The sequence below is a fragment of the Rhinolophus sinicus genome, chromosome 7, assembly GCF_057876585.1.
Source record: "Rhinolophus sinicus isolate RSI-liver-muscle chromosome 7, RSI-T2T, whole genome shotgun sequence".
In the NCBI taxonomy this organism is placed as follows: Eukaryota; Metazoa; Chordata; class Mammalia; order Chiroptera; family Rhinolophidae; genus Rhinolophus; species Rhinolophus sinicus.
Genome location: NC_142507.1, coordinates 39,508,827 through 39,529,874, shown reverse-complemented (window position 1 = coordinate 39,529,874; position 21,048 = coordinate 39,508,827).

Here is a 21,048-nt window from a genome sequence, read left to right as displayed (position 1 = left end):
TGATATTTCAACATCAGTCTTTTCCTATTACAAAACCAATGCCGTTGGCTGTCAGGACTTTACAGTTTCAATTGGCAGACTTATCTGTCTTTGGCAGAATTAGACAGAGATATTTCTTATTCAGAGGCTGCTCCAGTGGAAAATGGCAGCAGCCTCAGGAAATTTGAGTACATTAGCTTCAAAGGACCTGTCTGTCACCCTTCTGACAGTAGACTCTGCAAAGTTCCTTCCAATCTCCTGCTCCTTGGGCGGTTTTCTCTGCATCTTAAACATGTATTCATGGCATTACATATAACCTTTAGCAATTTCTATGTTTTAATATTATTTATATAAATACAGGGACAAGCCATAAATTTTCTCTTAATTGGCACTAGTCATTTCTGGGAAATTGCATAAAAAACATGGGGAACAATGATAGACAATGTGTCTCAGATAAAAATATTTTGTGAAAAATCAAAACAATAGGATGAATGAGAATTTAATACCAATGGCCTAAAACTTTAAAATAGTGCTCTCCTTTAAAAAAGTGTTAACTAGTAGTTTTGGTTACTATGTAATATTTACAATACAGAGGAGTTGTCAGAGGAAGTCATGGTGCTTTAGTTATTTGGGGGAAAAGTGGCAATTACTTCTGATCTTCAGAAAAAAACTGCTTCCAAAGATCCCCTCTGTATTTTTCCTTCTTATTTTGTCCTTTCTTCCTCCTCACTCCACTTTCCCCTCCCCCCACCCCCAAAAAAAGACCAACAAAGCTATTAGAGGTTGAGGGTATATGTGTGCACGCATGTGTGTTTCCTTTTACCAACAGACTACATCTCTTGGTATTTATATGCCTCTAAATTTTTATCAAGTGCTTTATAATCTATTCACTGAATATTTTATTACTCCATAAAATCTGCAAACATCTCAACTCAGAAAATCCCAACCCTTTCTGTAGCATGGGACAATAGCCTCTAACACTGAAAAATGTCAGTGACCACAGTTGGGTTTGACTGTTTATTTTCGTAGAGACAAATAAAATTTAGAGAGAATATTCATTTAATTCTTATTTTTAATGTGTAGTGTTGGTAAATTGTAGGGTCTGGTTTGGTTCATTTATCATTTTTGCTATCATTTTTGTTTGTTTATTTTGTTTGCTTTGGCCACCACACTTTCAGAAGGATACTAATTGATGAGTTAGTCATATATCTCACTGTTTTAGTCAATGTCTTCGCAAGAAACAATTCAAGGTCTTCCTTCCTCATATGGATAAAATTTAAGTAGACTTTTAAGGCATCACAATAAAACACAGTTCATGAAACAATGATAATCAGAAGCCCCTATAGTGAAAAGAAAATAAAAAAGATAATTTTGCATCCTACCGTATATGCTTTGCTTCAAAGAGAGATAAAAGCTACTCATTTTTAATTAGCACACAATTTTAATAACATACGATATACCACGATCTATGGCTTTATAACTCAAAGTAAATGAAAACCTAACAAACAACTGCTTAATCTGATCAATGGAAACAACTGCTTATACTGGATAATTGTTATTTAATACTGATTTATTTCTCACGAGGGCCCAAGAAAATATACAATGCAAACATGTGGCTCTGTCTCTAAGGGGCTTACTTCACATTCACGTATTTGATTATTATTAAGTACCTTGCCCTCATACACATTTGCAGTTACCCCCAGTAAAATACACATACTAATTACATTAGGCTTTTCTCATAGGAATGTTGTTCCCTGTTTTATAATCATCTTTAGTGCTTTTCTCTGGCAAAGTCTTCCATATCTCAGTTAAGCTGTAGAATCTAAATTAAAAACATCCCAGTGATGTCATTAGCTTATTATCCACTATGAAGATTTTATCTCTCTACATTACATAGCATGGATCCAGGTAATTTATTTAGAAAGCATTTATCAAATGTTTAATTTCTGCCAGGTACTAAACATTCTGTCCATTTCTGTAAGGAACTCAATTTGTGAACGAAGGACATCAAATGTCTAATTTTAATAAGGTTTATGTCAAACTACCATTAGGTATTAACCACTATGGGAGCACAGAGAGAGACCAATTCATTCTAAAGAGCTTTGCAAAGTGCTACCATAAAGGGAAAAATATCAAAGAATTTAAAAATTATGAAAGCTTTTCATCTTTGAGTGCAATTCTTTAAAAAGAAGTTTCTCTTTTTCTGAGTGTGTGTGTGTGTGTGTGTGTGTGTGTGTGTGTGTGTACAGAAAGCAGTATTGGATAAGAGATTAAGGAAAATTATTTTTTTTCCTTTATGAACCATAAACTACAGATTATATACTTAGTATTGTAAAAAGAATGATTTTAGACTGAGGCTTTGGCACATCCTTTGTACTCCTAGATAAACAAGGAAGAATCAGTTGCCAATTCAGTAAATGGGGAAGTGTGGCTTAATAGTTCATCAAATATTCTGGAAATTTGACATGGCTAACTATTCATTTGCCCCTGAACCTACAACAAATATGTTTACTCATACTCATCATCAAAAAAAAGAACACAAATTAATTAGAGGTGTTTCACTCTTATGCTTATGTAAATGGTCTATGCTTGACTATACAGAAGTTCTGATTCAAAAAAAAAATTTGAGTATTTATCAGCCTGAAAATAATAATTTGCATATTGCTAAGCTTGTCACTTTTTGTAACTATTGATGCCCATTGCCTTTGCTTTATTTACATAATCCTAATTTCTATATTTTAGAAATCAAAATTGCTATGAAATGAAATCTTTAGGTCAGAGAGAATAAAAGTTGAAAGGGGGCACATTTCTAATATTATCACAGAAAATGATCTATTTTCATTTGCGATGCGATGATCCAATCTTTTTCCCCCCGTAAGTGTCACTCTCGAAAGAGTGAAGCAGCTTATTACCTAATATTTAATGTCTCTCTAAGTCATTTCTTATTATAAATTACATTGCTTAAAACTGACATTTTCCTAATAGTAGTATGTTTTTTCCTATATTTTATGTCATTAAAATTATATATGCCTCAGCAACAGCATATCCCAGTTGAGTCATATCAATGTAAATAAAAATGCAAAGAGGCAAAGTCGATAATATTACCAAAAATTGGTGTTTAGGGTGTACTATGGAGATCCATACTACACAGATGTTCAGCAGAAATGAGATCTGCACCTCAATTGAGTCAGAGTATTACCTGTTTTATTGCTCTGCCTATGTACAGCAGGCAAGGGTAGGAAGACTGTGACCTTGAATGTATCACAGGAGAACAGACTGCTTCACAGGAAAAAAAAAAAAAAAATCACCACTCCAAGGCAGCACATTCAAACAGGAAGGAAAAAGAAAAAAACTAATAATGAAAAATAAAAAGTTAAAAAATTTAAACTAACAAACATAGTAGCAATATCTAGTGTTTAAATCTAGCTGTGACTGCATACATTTAATCAAGACAAAATAAGTGAAAGACAAGATATTTTATTTCTTCCGTGAGATAGGTGTTCAAAGAACATACCAATCCCTAAAATTTCTGCTATCATCCAATGTGATTATTGTCCATATTGTCTGGGGGGATCACTCAAACTTTCTTGATTTCATGGAGTTTATAGCCAACTTACTTTCTTCTAAATGTGTCTATCTATCTATCATCTTTCTATGATCTATCTACATTTATTTAAAGTTTATATTTCCCAATTCCTGATGCTTTGAAAATAATAGTCAGAAACAATAGTTACCAATTTACTTCAAAAGGGAAAAAGCTAATTTCTAGTAAAATTTGAGCAACATCAACACACACACACACACACACACACACACACACACACACACACACACACACCAAGAAAGCTCTGGTATTTCTCTAATTCAAGCAGAGTCACCTTCCTAACCTCCCTCCTTCATTTTGGCTTAACCTTTCTTCCCGCAGCTAGATATCTAAGGAAATTATAGCATTAATTAGGTCTTAAAGAGAAACATTTCCTTCAGCTTGGCATTTCTTCAACTACAGATATAGACTCTGTCACCAATAAGCGTAACCAATATTTTTCTATAGATACATACAGATACATCTTGCCAGGATGAAGACCGGGACCAGTGCCTCCTCAGAAATCAGACTTTTTCTTGCTCAAAAAAAATTTATCTTATATGATTATAGTTGTTCAAGAGAATCTCAACAGACATCTTACACGTTTCTCACACTGGTGAATATAGATACGGAGGGAATTTATAATGTCTGTCACCAGAGTATGCAGAGTTTAGTTGACTAAAACACACCTCAATGTGACCAGTTTCAAAACTTTCCTTGCCCCCCATTCATTCTCATTCAAATGTAAAATGTGAAAGAAGGCCACTCTTCTCCCGGGGGTCCTCTTTTCTTCTTTCCTTTCTGCCATGAAATGTCAGTAAATGAGAACATCATTTTCAATCTCAGGAAAAACAACGTCAGCATTTTCATCAAAGCGTAGACATCAGTTTATTTATCCCATGATTCTAAAGACTTAGTTCCATGTGACAACAAGCTTGTCAAGGTAACTTTTAAAAAAGATGTATGTCTACCTACTATAAGTCCATTTACTGCCTGATAAGAAATGTTTTTTCTGTGTCTTTAGCTTGATAAAATTTTATATAGTTTTAGTTATAAAACAACTATCTCTAAGGTGTTATGGGGGTCACAGAAAAATTATTCAAGGAAGGTTTCATGGAGTAGGCTACACTTAGGTTAAAGATTTAAAAACAAATATGACTTTAATAACTAGACAAGCAGTAGCCAAAAGGCTGCAGTCTATCTGGCATATAATTTATGTAGATGAATCCTAGGAAATATGACTGAATAAAATGCCAGATTTTAAAGAAATTTGAAATGTAAGCCAATAGAGACCTACAGGATAATAATCAGAGAAAATGTGTAGCCAGTATATCTCTATGAAAAGTAATTACATGCTGTTTATGTGTGAGATTTATTAATTGGAAAAATACAAAAATACCAAATAAAAAGCATTCCACAAGGTCTTTCTTTGACAGCTGTAGGACTCTGGACAAGGAAAATGGCTGAAACCCTTCTCCACCCATCTGATGAGTCCTTTTTGAGCACTCTTAGCACCAATGTTGCAATAGCTATGTGTATTAAAAGTAGTAAATATATGAGGACTCCAATTTGAGGGAGATTTTCTCCATTCTCCCATTCCTCCCATTTGTTCCACAAGAACAAATATCTTCAATGTCGACATCTTTACTTTTAGGATGTGTAAGGCTAGAAATGTTTGTGATGAATATGTGTATGTATATGAATATGTATATATGTGTGCATGTACATTATTTATATACTTTTACATATATATGATCCCACCCCCCATCCACACACACACATGCACAAAACAGGAGAGAAACAGAGGAAAGAGAGGCTGATTTCTGTTTCTTCTACTTCTGCTTTGGGCCAAGATGGAAAAAGAGAGACTGGATTTATTCTCCCACCAAAAACAAGCAAAAACAGGAGAAAAATATATAAAACACTGATTTTCAACATCAATCATCAAAAAAGTGGTCTCTCAGAGAAACAATCCAGGTGAAGCTAGTTATTGCTCCAGCTCACTGCCTTCAAGGAGTTTCTAGGCCACAGCACAAGGAGGAGAAATGCATTCATTGGCCCAGTGAACTCCTTGAATTAAGAAGATGGAGCTGCATGTCTAATCGAGTAAATCAAAGTTAGCAGGACAGAGTAATGGAGAGAAGAGAGCTGCACAGAAAGAGGACTCCAGAGATCTACCAAGAGCCCCCCACCCACTGAGGTATTTAGCAGAGTACTGACCAACTCAGACGTAAGAATAATACCCAAGTCTGAGGAAAGAACCACCACTACCCATCAAACTGGGTACATTGGATTTTATTCAAATTAAGGCACAATTTGGAGAAGGTGTTGGCAATACTTAAACCTAACACAATATTTGTATTCAGAATATACATAAAAAGCCTATGCATCAATAGGAACATTTCAGACAACTCAATTTAAAAGTCGGTGAAATAATTGAACAGGCACTTTATAAAAGGAATAATCAAATAGCCAACAAGCATGCAGAAAACTTCTCAAAATAATTTTTTATCAGAGTAATGCAAATTAGAACCATAATAAAAAAAGGTGTGATGTATGCACATAATGGAATACTACTCTGCCATAAGAAAAGATGAAATAGTGCCATTTGTGACAACATGGATTGATCTTGAGATTATAATGCTAAACGAAATATGTCAGACAGAAAAAGTCGCGAACCATATAATTTCACTGACATGTGGTATATAAAACTTAAAACAACAAAAGAACAAGACAAACAAATGAAGAAACACAAACTCATAGACACAGACAATAGTTTTGTGGTTACCAGAGGGTAAGGGAGGAGAGGGGTGGTTGATGAGGGTAAATGAGATCAAATATATGATGATAAAAGGAGAACTGACTCTGGGTGGTGAACACACAACATGATATATAGATGATGTAATACAGAATTGTACACTTGAAACCTATGTAACTTGACTAACAATTGTCACTCCAATAAACATTAATTAAAAAATAAAACTAAACTAAAAACCCAACAGAATGTCTAAAGTCAAAATGAATGACAATATCAAGTGTTGATCAGAATGTGAAGCTAGCAGAAGTCACATGGTACTAGTTGGAATATAAGTTGTTACAACAACTTAAAAAGATATATTTAAATATTTGGAAGCATCAACTAAAGCTCAACATATGCCTACCTTATGGCCCAGCAATTTGACTACTAAGTACATTCTTCACACAGTTGAATATTAATTCTAGTTTTTCTAGATGATTAGCATTTTTAAAAACACTTTAACTCTGGGGATTTTTTTTCCATAAGAAAAAGAAGCTAATATTTACTTAGCACCTACTGTATGTATTCACACTGATGTTTTAAATGTGCTATCCTGTCGAAATGATAAATTGAAAAAAAAAGTAAGACTAGGTTTTACTCACAGTAGGATGTCTTTTACTTGTAATTTATGTTAGCCAACAGTTCTTTTTTATATATCTTGCTACTGTGGAATTTATTTACATGTAATAGTTTAAAATCACTTTGCTCTACAGTTAAGCAGTTCCAGCAGTCTCCATGATTCTTCATAGATATGTTTAACTTTTTCACTTTTATCAATTTTTTTGCACTTTCAGATACATTTTATGTATAATTTGCAACAATGTCTATCACAATTTAACTTATTTTTATAGTTTCACTGGGTTTTATATTTTTGTATATCCATATTATAATTCAAATCATTCATGTCATTCATTGTAAGGAAAGCAGAAGTCAAAACTGATTACAAGGTGAGGATTATATCAAGGTCACTATATTTGAACCTGTTATGAATTGTTATATAATGCTTTCTTTTTTTAGCATTTGTCATTTTGCTTTTTCAGTCACTGAAAACCACATTTTCTGCTGTATCACTTGCATCTGCAGTAATCTCTGTCTTATATTTGCATAGTTTGTTCTCGTGATATGCCTTTGCATAAAAAACACAATTTTTCAAATCAGGCAGAAATTAAATTAAGACTTTGGAAATAACACCTGTGACTACACATTTAAAAAGCTTTATTAGACATTTAAAACATGTTTCCTTTGGAAGTAAAAAACTGAACATGGCTAACTCAGTCACTTTTGCAAGTATCACTACATTATTTTAAACTAATCAAAGACCTTGATTTTAGATAACAGGAAATTTATAAAAAGAGTGTAAACTGAATTTATTTTTCAAAATGCTTTATAAAACCTATGTTAGATGGCAATAATCATGATTTTTTAATTTAAGCATAACAGTATAATTTAAACAAGTTCAGATACAGCATGATTTTGTAAGTCTATTATTTTATTTTGTTGTTTTTTTTAAATCCACGTGTATAAGACTTAAACTAATCCCTAAATAAAATCCAGATCTGATTAATCTGTATATATTTTATGACTTATTTCACATATGTACACTATAATGTGTATGCACATAAATCAATTGGTGAAAATCCCCACATCCATTTATATGTGGTGTGTGTGGGTGTGTTTATAGGCACATTTGTCCATGTTTGGTATGCATGAGCAAAGAGAAAGTCTACGAATATAACCACAAAAGGAAAAATGACTCCATTCCCTCCCCACCATCAGAAACTGCAGATCAGGTTGGTCCTTGAGTAATTACTGAATTTGTACAAGCAGTAATATAAAGCTAGGATCTTTGTAACCAAGAAAACAGTTATTAGAAATTAATTTGACTCAATAATAGGTTTGTATTTTCTTCTTTCTGGAACATATTGAAGGGCAAAAATTAAAAGCAAAAGTGGAGGTTCAAAAAAGATAATTAAATAAAAGAGGACTTTTGGTCTGCCCACCTATAATTTCTTTTGAAATCTGCCTTATCTCACAGCCATCCCAATACTACCATTTAGTGGAGCTGGCCTCATTCCCCCTGCCTCAGGACTGGGAATAAAAAATAAAAAAAAATTTGAATTGTCTACTCTAAGAAGTCAAGACCTCAGACACAGCAATTGGTTCAGAAATGACATACAATCCAAGTAGGAATAATAAGGAATATTCTTAAGAATATTTCTGGGCTGTAAGAAAACATCATACCGGCTCTCTCTTTTTTTTATTCCTGAAGTTTTGTTATTATTGTTGTAGTTGCTGTTATATTTTCTTTAAGATTCTGACCTTTAAAGATGATATGGTCTTGGATTCCCAATGACCTTATAACCATGATAAAAGAAGGAGCCTAAGAATTAAATTGAATAGAAAGAGAGAGAGAGAGAGAGAGAGAGAGAGAGAGAGAGAGAGAGAGAGAAACCATTTCAATGGCAATTTATCTAGAATTGCATCTTGTCATACTTAGTCATATCCATCACTTGAATTTCTCAACTCTATATACATACATGAAATTAGAGTAGATGATAACCAGCTAGCTAGCTAGCCAGCTAGCTAGATAATAGATATCCTATATGTTTCTTTTAGATCTCTATCATTTACAAAGTCCTAATTAATGGGAAATTAAAAAATTAAGTGAACTACATAAAGAAATGTTCTGTACTTCTCCCACTGTGAAAAAGTGGGTTTACAAATACTGGGAAGACTTTTCCTATTTCTTTGGGAATTTAGATTGTATTGTCTCTGAAGTAATATTTGTCCTTGGGAAAAACATAATGTGGGTATCTCCTTAATTTTTTTACATGGTGGACAATTAGAAAAATAACCAAGCATTCCTACAACTGACAGGGATAGGAAGGTCTAGGAGAGCAATGGACTCGGGATACTTACAGCTGTCTTGATGTGTGTTGCAAGACCTAGAGCCCTAGTGAGCTCTGTAGAACTGGAGGTGCTACAAGCAGCCATGCACTGTCCTACTTAGATCATTATTCTATATTGGATATCTCCCACTATTGGGGGAGGTATATAATTAAGATCATGTTAACACTGTTTGACTCTCCAGAAGGACTTTGGCAATTGGAGGCTCCTCACCCCTCTCTGTCCTTGGAGTGTACATTCCCATCATTCCCACAGTGGGAGCCATTTTCAAGGATGCAGCCTTGAAAGAATAATGTGTTGTTGAAAACATCTGTATGGACTGAATCCCATAAGGGTCTCTGTATAAACTTTTAAGGTTCTGGTGGGGGTGCAGTGATCTACACTTCTGTGGGTCCCCATGACAAACCGCGTATGTAAGTTCCCTTGCTTATTAAAATTACCACCTAGCTGTCTTGAATGGTTTTCCTCTTCCTTTGGTCTCTCCTTGCCCTTGTGTACAGGGGCCAGTTTCAGATTTCACCTGCAAAACTCCTGAGTTTGTGAACCAACAGTTGATGAACCAGTCAGGAAACTGAAGAAACAGATCCTGGGAGAGAGGCATTTGAGGGGAAAATCCTGAGTTGGCCACCAACCTCTATGTGGGAAGGGGTGGCCCATATATTTGATGCTTGTATATTGCCCTGTGACTACCAGGATGCCCCCAAAACACTGACGAGTCGGATGCGTTAGTTTTCAGAACTGCCTATAGTGCACTGTGACAAAGAAGGAAAGTGAATGTCTGTCACAGTGGGCTACCCTGTACAGTGAGCAATTCAGCTGGTCACCAATGGCCAACAAGAGGCTGACTTAGAAAGTTGAAAGTAGAATTCAGGTTAGAGAAGGATGTTTGGTTGTCCACTACTCTTCTAGCTTTGGGGCTGGCAGACAAGGTCGAAGAGTAGCATAATAAGTTGGAAAACTTAGTGTGCTGTTTTGCAATGCTCAAAGGGTACAGTCTGCCACGGATTAAGATCCAGTGTTTATGACAAAGCCTGAGTGGCACTCTAAGGGTAGAATTCCTGGGAAAGTGCAGTGTGAAACGGAGGGCGTTGTGGTGATTGACAATGAAACAGATGAAATGCTCAGTGCTGTCCAACAACTAATACAAAGGAAAATAAAAGCATAACAACAGGGCCCCAGCAGGGCAGCCTCCAATTCAGGAAATGTTGATGATAAGACAATATTCTTCCCCAGAGCATAGTGATATATCTGTCAAGTTTCAGCAAAAGGACAGGGAAAATATTCTGGAATGGTTAGTGTGACTATAGTATACGGGGGCAATGACATCTCTCTGACTGGGCAAGAGGCATCATCACAGACCCTACCTGCCAAAGTGCCTGCATGGTGCTCAGGGGTTCAAGATGCTCGCTTCCTTATAGATTGGGTTGTTCTAGACTGCAGGCGGCCTGGGCTCAATGCAGAGGATCTCCCTGGGCATGTAGGACTCTGGAAATCTATAGAGGAATTACAACAAATTCTTAGGAAGTTGTGAATGAGACAGGCCATCTATGTTCCTGTCTTTGCCGATGAGGCCACATTCATTGCAGGAAGGAAAGCCAAGATACTGTAATCCTTCCGTAGAACCTGGTATGGGACACTAATATCCATGCTGTGCCCAGTTATGAGATAAGACATTTATGATACTGGTCAACTCATTGTCAGTCTAAGGGAAACTGACAAATCCCAGGAATGGGAACAGCCTGTGGGAAAAACCCAAGACAGAGGGGAACTTAAGAAACCATCAGACTATTAAAATTGGTTATAAATGTTTTGCTAAAAGTAACCTGGCAGCAAATGTGGTTTGAGCTCATTGTTGCCGGGACCCCATCTGAAAAGATAGATTGGCAACCCAATGCTGTGTTGGTTGGTCTGTGGACAGCCTTAAACCTAAACAACACTTCCGACCTGCCCTACCTGCCCCGCTAATCCCTGATGTCCTGCCTGCTCCAGTAGAGGCCTCAGGGATCCAGTCCTTTTTGGGATGGGTACCTCTCAAGCTCCTAATATAGAATGCAGGATCAAATTGCCTCCAGGTGAGGCCACTGGAAATGATCGGAGGTCTCATATTGAGTGCACTATTCACTAATCCCCCAGAAACAAAAGGTGACAGCTCTGGTTGATACTGGAGCTGAATATACTCTAATACATGGTAACCCTCAGAAGTTTTCTGGTCCCCTCAGTGCCATTGATGGTTATGGAGGGCAAACAGTTATGGTCAGGAAGATCCCTTTCACACTGCAAATTGGGCATTCTCTCCCACAAGAAGAACATGAGGTTTTATGCCCAACACCAGAGAACATATTGGGCCTCAATATCCTACAAGGTCAAAATTTGCAAACCTCTATCCAAGAATTCTGCCTCAAGGTTAGAGTAATCAAACCACTGTTTAGGAGAAATGACAATTGGGAACAAGTAAGTGTACTGACCCTGTGAAGAGTGTCAACTGTCAAACAATATAAATTGCCTAGGGACATAAGGAAATCAAAGAAACTCTTCAAGAACTACACCAGTGGATATTGTACTCCCTGCCCATAGTACTTTCAACAGCCCAGTATGGCTAATAAAAAAGAAAGATGACTCATGGTGGATGACCATGAACTAAGAATTGAATAAGCTAGTGTACCCTATCCATGCAGGTGTGCCCAAAATTGCCACCATTTTAGATACATTGTCTTTGGTCCTAGGAGTGTACCCTGCTGTATTGGACTTAGGAAATGCTTTTTACATTATGCCCTGGCCACCGAGTCACAAGATTAATTTGTCTTCACATGGGAGAGGAAATGATAGACCTTTCAAGTGCTTCCCCAAGGCTACCTGCACAGCCCACAATATGTCATGGATGGTAGCCCATGACCTGTCCCTGTTCTTTTTCCTGACATCATTAAAATGGGCTCATTACATTGATTATATAAGGTTAACATGTGAAGATTTGCTTTGGATGCAGGACACTCTGCAGACTTTGCTGGAATGTCTCTGAGGGAAAGAATGTGCAATAAACAACAGAAAATCCAAGACCAAGTTACCACCATAAAGATTTTGGGAGGCCTTTGGTCGGGCAAGACACACATTGTTCCAGAAGCTATGACTGATAAGGTGCAAGCCTACCAACCCTAAGAAATGAAAGAGGTATAAGCCTCTGTAGGAATTTTGAGTTTTTGGAAGACGTTTATTCCCCAACTTGCACAGTGTCTCTGTCCCTCATACCTGATAAAAAAGGACATGTATGGGACTGGGTATCAGAGCATCAAGAAGCCTTTGAGAAGGCAAAAATACTAGTGAAGCAGATTAAAGCTCTGGGCATCTCCCAGGCGGGGATACCATTTGAGTTAGATGCATCTGTGACAGGGAAGGTATGGGTTGAGCACTGTGGCAGAGACAGCAGGAGAGAATATCTCTAGGATTTTGGTCTGGAAGGGGACAGAAACCTGATATACTCCAATAGAGCAACAGCTCTTAGTAACAGGGCTTCTCAAGTAGAGCCACTCAAAAAGGAAGAGCATATCATAGTAAGAACTTCCCTTCCTATCAAAAGGTGGGTTGAGAATATGTGCCATCGTCCTACCTCTGCCACGGTTCAATTCCCATGTTGACTAAGTAGCATGCCTATTTGCAGAAGACAGGAACCCTGTCCTCTATTAACACTGTCTCTAGAAATGTGGGTGCTACTAGGTCCCATAGAGTGTGTGAATCCTCCAAATGTCCGCACCCCTTTTCCTGTGACAGCCACTGTAGAGAGGGACTGGGGAAAATTCCCACTGATGCCTGGTATAAAGATAGGTCTAGTTGGGGCAACCCACCCACCCAGACTACAGCCCAACACTGGCACTGTCTTGACGGAAACAGGAATGAGCCACAGCAGCCCAAGGGCAGAACTCAGAGCAGTTTAGCTGGTGATCACTCATGAGAGCTGCCCATTAACACTGCACTAACAATTGGGCTGTTCTGAAGGGATTAAAACCACAGCTTGGACAATGGAAAATGAAGGGGTGGATGACCATGAATAAGCCGATGTAAGGTCAGGATATGTGGGTTGAGTATTGCCAAGGATGCTGGATTGCCATTGAAATACAATGTCTTGGGTAATACAGTAACAATATCCCACGTGTTCTAAACAGTGCCCAAGGCAACTGCCAAAGGAATCTGGGGCCAGTCACTGGAGTTCCCAATGGAGTTATATTGGCCCCGTCTCTCCAAATTAGGGTGCGAAGTATGCCCTGGTTTTGCGGGCACTGCCTCTGTCCTAATCCAAGCTTTCCCCTGTCACTGTGAAACCCAGGCTGCCACGATTAGGGGATTAGAGAAGCTGAGTACCATATATGGATCCCCTTGCCCAATAAACAACAGTGGGTGTCACATTTCAAAGGTTATGATGTACAAGACTGAGCAAAAGAACATGACATTGAGTGGAGGTCCCATCTTCCCTATAACCCACAAGAAGCAGGGTTGGTAGAAAGAAAGAATATTAAAGCAGCAGATTAAATTACTAATAGGTAAAAGCACCTTGGTCAATGAACTAAAGTACTCTCCTAGGCTTTAATACACTTGAATTATACACCAGTATGTCCTGTTGCCCCATATCCCAGACTGAGGACCATGGCTGAGACACCTAATAACCAATACTATAAAGATATGAAGTCACAAGAAACAGCTGTTGCCCTGACTTTCATTGTGGATGAATGTGCTATGCTGCTGAGAACACCAAGCCCCATCACACCTGGGAAAGATGTTGTCTACTAGAATCTGCCAGGAGATGTCCCACTGGAACAGATGAATCACTTTGCACCCCTGGGTGAGGGGTAACTGCTCATTCCCCACTGGGATCCCATTCTCCTGCTGCAAGCCAAACCTGTTGAAACCTCCTATACCTGGAATGGAGTACTCACCATTGAAAGAGGGAAGAAGGTGGGAATCTGGTCAGGCATATCCTCCACCCAGTCCATCTCCTCACACCTGACATTGCTGCCTCCCTTGGCCAATATGTATGGTATACACAGCTAGGTCAAGTTCCTAAAGCTGACAACCTCCCTCTCCTCAAGGCAAGATGTGAATGTTCTGTTTTCCACTGGTATGATCACTTGGCCTCCATCTTTGTCCCCTCCATTTGTCCAGAGGACATTATAGCACACAAAAGCTCTTACTAAATTCATCCAACAAATCGTAAATGATAGCTGGCAAAACTTGTTCTTGCTGAACACTGAAATATCTCTAAGGAGAAAAGCTGTCCTCTAGAGTAAGATGGCATTGTACATTATTACTGCCTTGCAAAGAAGTACCTACATCATTATCCAAACAGAATGTTGTGTGTTCATACCTAAAGAGTCTGCTAGTTATCATACTTATTAAATCACGTGAGGGCACAGTGAACTCCCTGAGTGATCTGATTCCCACCCTAGGGAACTAAATAAATCAATGATTTTTTTCTTGGTTGAAAAAATTGCTACTTATTTAGGAATCATTATTTTAATCTATGTTTTCTCTTGCATATGCCTTTATTGTTCCTGTGGTATCTGCATCCTAGGCAGTCAGATAACCACCAAACAAGTCACCTCCATGCTAGTAAAACCCTTTGCTGACTCTTCATGGCACATTGTAGAACACAGGGGCATGTAAGATTGTAAAAGCCAGTCATGAGATGTGGAGTATTGGAGGAGGTTGTCGAGAGCATGTGACCTCTGGTTGACCTTCAATATAGACCAGCGCAACTGAAGGATCCTTACTCCTCTTCTGTCCTTGGAATGCACATTCTGCCCACTGTTCCCAAAGTGAGAGCCATTTTAAGGGACACAGACTTGAGAGAGTAAGGTGTTGTTAAGACCTTCTGGGCAGTGTGTGGGACTGAATCCCATTAAAACTTCTATATAAACTGAAGATTCTGGTGGGTGGGTGCGGAGAGCCACTATGGAAACAGTATGGAGGTGCCTCAAAAAATTACGAATAGTCATATTACTGAGCAATCCCTCTTCTGGATATCTACCAATAAAATCTGAAAACATTTATCTTTAAAGATATATGCATCCCTATGTTCATTGCAGCATTATTCACAGTGGCCAAGACTTGGAATCCCTTGCTTTTTAAAACTAGAAGCTACAAATATGGAGTGGTCTGTTTTTTTCCATTCTGTTTCTCCTTGCCATTTGTGTATGGGGATTAGTTTGCAAACCAATACCTACTTGGAAAAGCACACTTTATTATTGCAAGAAAAACAGAATTGTGTCTAGAATAAATTCACAGATATTAAATAGGATTTTCCAAAAGTGGTTGCAACAGTAAAAATAAAAGTAAGCCTTTTTTGGAAGACTTGAGGACATGAGACAACATAGCAAGGGTAGGACCTAGAATGTACACTTTAGGTATATTCTTTTTGACTTCAAGGGGGAAAATCTTTTATATAAGGAGTTAATTTTTATGATAAACATTGAAATTCTCTTTAATTATCTAAGCAATTCATTGAATTCTGACATATTGGTCTAACACCTGTGATGTTATTGTGTTCAACTGCATAACCCTTCGAATGGATTGCAGTATTTTACCTAAAGAATATGCTGCAATTAGAGGCAGGAATCAGAAATCTATGGCATAAACATGTGAAAAGGTACTTTACTTCACTCATAAAAAGAGAAAAGCAACAAGCACTGAGTGATTACATTGTAAGTATGTATAAAATGTGGAGTCATTTAAGTTAAAATCTTTAGAACAAAATCATATATGCATATTCTTTAACCCAACAATTTCTGATAGGAAAAGATGTTCAAGATATGTTTATATTATCTATCTATCTATTATCTATCTATCTAGATATACATATGTTTATATACCCACATACACATATATTTTGATGTATTCAACATTGGATATATCTTGTGACTTGTCAATTTTTAAACTTATATACCTTTTCCTTTTATTGTCTTGTGCAGTTATTATTTCTTTAAAATGAATTAAATTCAAAGGAAAGAAAAACACATAGAAATAGGACTGATGTTGTCTTGAAAAATCTAATCACATACACTTTCTCACATTTTTTTTTTTTTTTAAATATTCACTATTATCATTTGTATAGGTATTTTTTCAGGCTTTTTATAAGCATTTGGAAACTCTTGCCACTTGTATTTTAACATTTTTTATGATGTCTTTCTGTGGCAAAGAAGTTTTCTTTTCTTTCTTTTTTTTAAATTAAAGTTTATTGGAGTGACAATTGTTAGTAAAGTTACATAGATTCCAGGTGTACAATTCTGTAATACATTATCTGTATCTCACATTGTGTGTTCACCTCCCAGGGTCTAATATATGGTGATGGAAAAAGTTTTCATTTGATGGAGTATAATAAAGAACTACCTTTCTGTGTCTTCTTTAAAAATAATGAGTCAAAATTTATTCATTGCTTATTGTGTTCCAAGAATCCTTCTGTAATTTTATACGCATTAACTCCCTTAATCTTTGATATACCATATATTAAAGGATCAATTTACAATCTCATTTGCAGATGAAGAAACTGAGGCACAAAAGGATGAAATAAGTAACTTACCCCTTATCCAGGAGATGTTAGCTGGCAGGGCAGAGATTTAAACTCACAAAATATTTTCTTATTTTTCCACCTAATACTTTTTAAGAAAAATCTTTTTATTTAAGCAACTGGGCATTTATTTTTGTGAATGGTGTGAAGAAAAGATTAGACATGTTCTACGACTGAGCACACTTCTACTATGTAGTTTTTGTCACAAAGTCCATTTAAATCATTGTTTTCAAAAATAAGTTTGGAGAGGAGCTTTGCACCAAACATAAATTGGTACGTTCCCTTTCTGTTAATGATTCTTTTTATTTAAGACTTTCAAAATGGTCAAATAATTTAAACTTTGGTTGATCTTGACTACCTGTTATATTTGAAAGTATATTAATGAACATAATCAGACATTTATTTCAGTGAAATTAAGTTAACACTATGATTTGACAAGAAAAGCATAAGACTTAACTAGATTGAAGCTAGGTTTTTATCTCAGTTCCACCTTGAATTACCTAGCTAACCTGGTATATTATATTAGTTTGGGCCCTCCTAGAAGATTTCAAGACTGAATTAGACTTGCATGGTTATTGGCAAAATCATCTTAAAGGATGAAGGAGAAAGGCAGCAGGAGCAAGCAGAGATTCAGACCATAATGCAACCCTGATGCAAATGAAAGAAACATCTGCTGGTTCTGTGTAGTTTGCCAAATAACCAGTTTGTTATTTCTTTCTGATTGTGAAATCAATACAACCATATTGTGGAAATATGAATATGCAGGGAAAAATATAAATAAGAAAACTAAAATATATTAATGCTATATAGCAATAGGTGATGGTGGTATGTTTTACTATTTTTTTTCAAAATTGTCAAAATCCTAAATACATATTTCTAACACATTTGTATTGCCTTCCTTTATAATATTATTACATTTATATAGTATATGTAATATATTTATAATGAGGTAAACTCAAGTTTACCAAGATTTAGTCACATACTCAGAATATGTTGCCAGTAAAGACCAGGCCACTTATGTTCTGTATTATATGAAAGACATGAATCCAGGACAAGATTACAAACTATTCTCCTAATTCATGGTATTCTCCTTTCAAATCTTGATAAAATTTAAATGGAGAAAAATTATTTTTGTAGGTTTAAAAATAAAGGACTTCTTTAAAAAACCTTGTGTCTTTAATGAAAGAATTTCTATAGTTTCAATATTTACAAATCAATATTTGTTGCCACGCAACAGCCTACCCATCTGTCTCCTCATACCTGTCCCTAAAGAAAGGAGAGTCTGTAAGACTAATCCTTTCAGGGACTTTGCTTTACCTTTGTGCTTACACCTTATATCTCTCTGTTTGGCCCCAGGGGATGGCTGGTCAGCCAGTGATGGGTAAGATACCCCACGGGGGGAACAACCTAAGCCAGGCGCAGTCAAGTGGGGACCAACAGGAGAATCCGTGGGGTTCATAGAGGTGTGCACAACCCCCCATCTCCCCCCCCACCCCCCCAAGGAGAGCCTCTGCCTCTGTGTCAGCACTCCTTCCCACAGGAAGAGATTCAATGATGTGCTCTCCATCTATTCATATGCATAAAGGTTTTGTCCCTTGGGGAAGTACATACATCCTGAGACTTATGGTTCTGCTGCCTGCAGGCAAGGGTGATTGGCTTGAATCAGTTTCCTATTATGATGTGTGGGATTCACAGATCTTGAGATTGACAAGCTTTATCTCCTTTACTTCCCCACCTAACTAAGAAAAGTTATGCGTAGGCCAATTAGTGGCTCAGTCCTTGAGGCTGGAGTCCCTTGGCTCAGCTTGCACTATATTCTTGGCTACTGTCTTTCTTTTTTTTTTTTGTTTGTTTAATTTTATTTTAAATTTATTATTTAAATGTATTGGGGTGACAATTGTTAGTAAAATTACATAGATTTCAGGTGTACAATTCTGTATTACATCATCTATAAATCCCATTGTGTGTTCACCACCCAGAGTCAGTTCTCCTTCCATCACCATATATTTGATCCCCCTTACCCTCATCTCCCACCCCCCACCCCTGTACCGCCCTCCTTGCTCCCCACAACACTCGGGATGGGACGCAGCAAATATTTATAAGACCTTGACTATGTACTCAATTGGCACAGAGTATTTTCCAAGTACTAGTGAATGACATTGGAATTGTTTCATTTTAATTAATTAATACCAAAATAAAAATTATTTACAGAAGCTTAAATGCCATATGTTTGAAAAGGCTGATAATCCCTCAAAAACAAACATTAAGTTATGAAAAGTCATTAAAGGTATTTTCTTGGGAGTGATTCTAGATTTTCTCCTTTTATGCTACATTGATGATTGTTTTTGAATAAACATTTGTTATTCAGAGTAAACATTAGTTCTCAGATTTACTTTATAAAATATACCTTTTATAACAGTATAAATATCTGAGAAGATCACTGATGTCTTCCCTGCAAAGTTGAAGTTCTTTCTATATCTTTTGGCCATTGGCCTCTGGTACGCTGAGTATGTCACAAAATGTCAAAATAAAGCAAGATTGCCATGTCCACTGGTTTGAAAAACACTGGATTGATATTGCTCTTAAGCGTATTATATGGAACCCTAAGAACTTGGAGGGAGGGGAATATAGATGGGAATTTTCAAACATTTATAAAATATTTATGTGGTACATGGTAATGGTATCATTAGTGGTCTCTCTGTATCCTTTTGCAAAGGGACTTTGAGCTCCTCCCCCCACCAGGTGGAGTCTTCTTTGCTAAGGCCTGAATCTGAGGTGCCCTGGTGACTTCCTTTGGCCAATAGAACACAGCAGACATGTTGGTGCAGTATTTCTGAACCTGAGCCTCAAAAGGTTTTGTAGGATTTCACTCTCCTTGGAACTCAGGCTCTGCCATGAGAACAAACCCAAGCTAACCTTTTGAAAAATCAGAGACTTTGTGCAGCACGGACAGTTTGCTCCAGTTATCCCAGTCATGGCCCCAGACATATAAGATAATTTACCCAAGATCAGCAAAACAGCGTTACCTAACCTGTGACTGACCACAGATACAAATGTTTGTCACCTGATATTAGCCAAGCCCATCTCGCTCTGATTAGCTGAAATGCCCAACCAAGTTATAGACTTTCATAAGATGTTTATTGTTTCAGGCATTTAAGTAAATGCTTATGGCTTTATTGGAGTGGTTTGTTATACATTGTTTGATTGCAAGTATTTTATATAGAATGTTTTATGTTAAAAAATTATTAAATAGAGCCCAGTTTTTAATTATTTTTATAATTGTGATGTCTTCTTGGAAGCACATTTTTAGTGTTCAGAAAATATTTTCAGTGTGACAGTAAAGGTTTGGTAATAATTTTTTATTGTTTATGATTAGTTTCTATAGTATCCTAAAGACAACATAACTTGTTTATTGCATGATAGGTACTACAGCCAAGTTTACTTTTAGATCTCCCTTCCAATATTCTTTACCCATCACTCAAGACCTTGCTGGGAAAGATAGTAGCCAGCCAGTAACAAGTTATATAAAATAACTGGAAATTAAAATGAATTCAAGAACATGGTGACTGGACACTAATGGCTTCTAGGTTCCCCTCAATCAGTGATTCTCAATGGAGAGAAGGGTGATTTTGCCCTCAAGGGGAACTTGTCAAATTTTCTCAGACCTTTTAAGAGGCAATTCCAATTGCCTTGCCCAGGTCAGAGATGAGGGTGGTTTGGAGCAGTGAGGAATCAGCAGAATTAGTAAGAAATGATCAGTTGTATTTTGAATGTAGAGCTATTAGGATTTCCTGACATATCAGACATAAGGTTACAGAAAGACAGTAATTAAGAATGACTCCTAGACCACAAAATAAAAGAAAATATAAAGTAACTCCTTGAAATACAATAAACTGAATTTATGTGCGACATAACAGACATTTATTTATTTATTTTTATTTTCTAGTACATATTTATGTGACAGTCATAGGTAGTAGCCTGGGTGAAAGCATAATAAATGCAGATAGAAGCTGAGCAGCACTTGGAGAATTTACCTTAATCTTAGATGGGGGGATTTTTCCTTTTTTCTGTACTCCCCTAGGCAAGCTGGAATTGTAATGATGATAACTATAATAACAGTTAGAGAAATTAATGAATACAACAAACCCTAAAAGGTAATTTTTATTGGGAATCTAGAAGTAGAGTAGGAATTGATTTTCATTACCCCTATATTTTTATCTGAATCAATTTTTT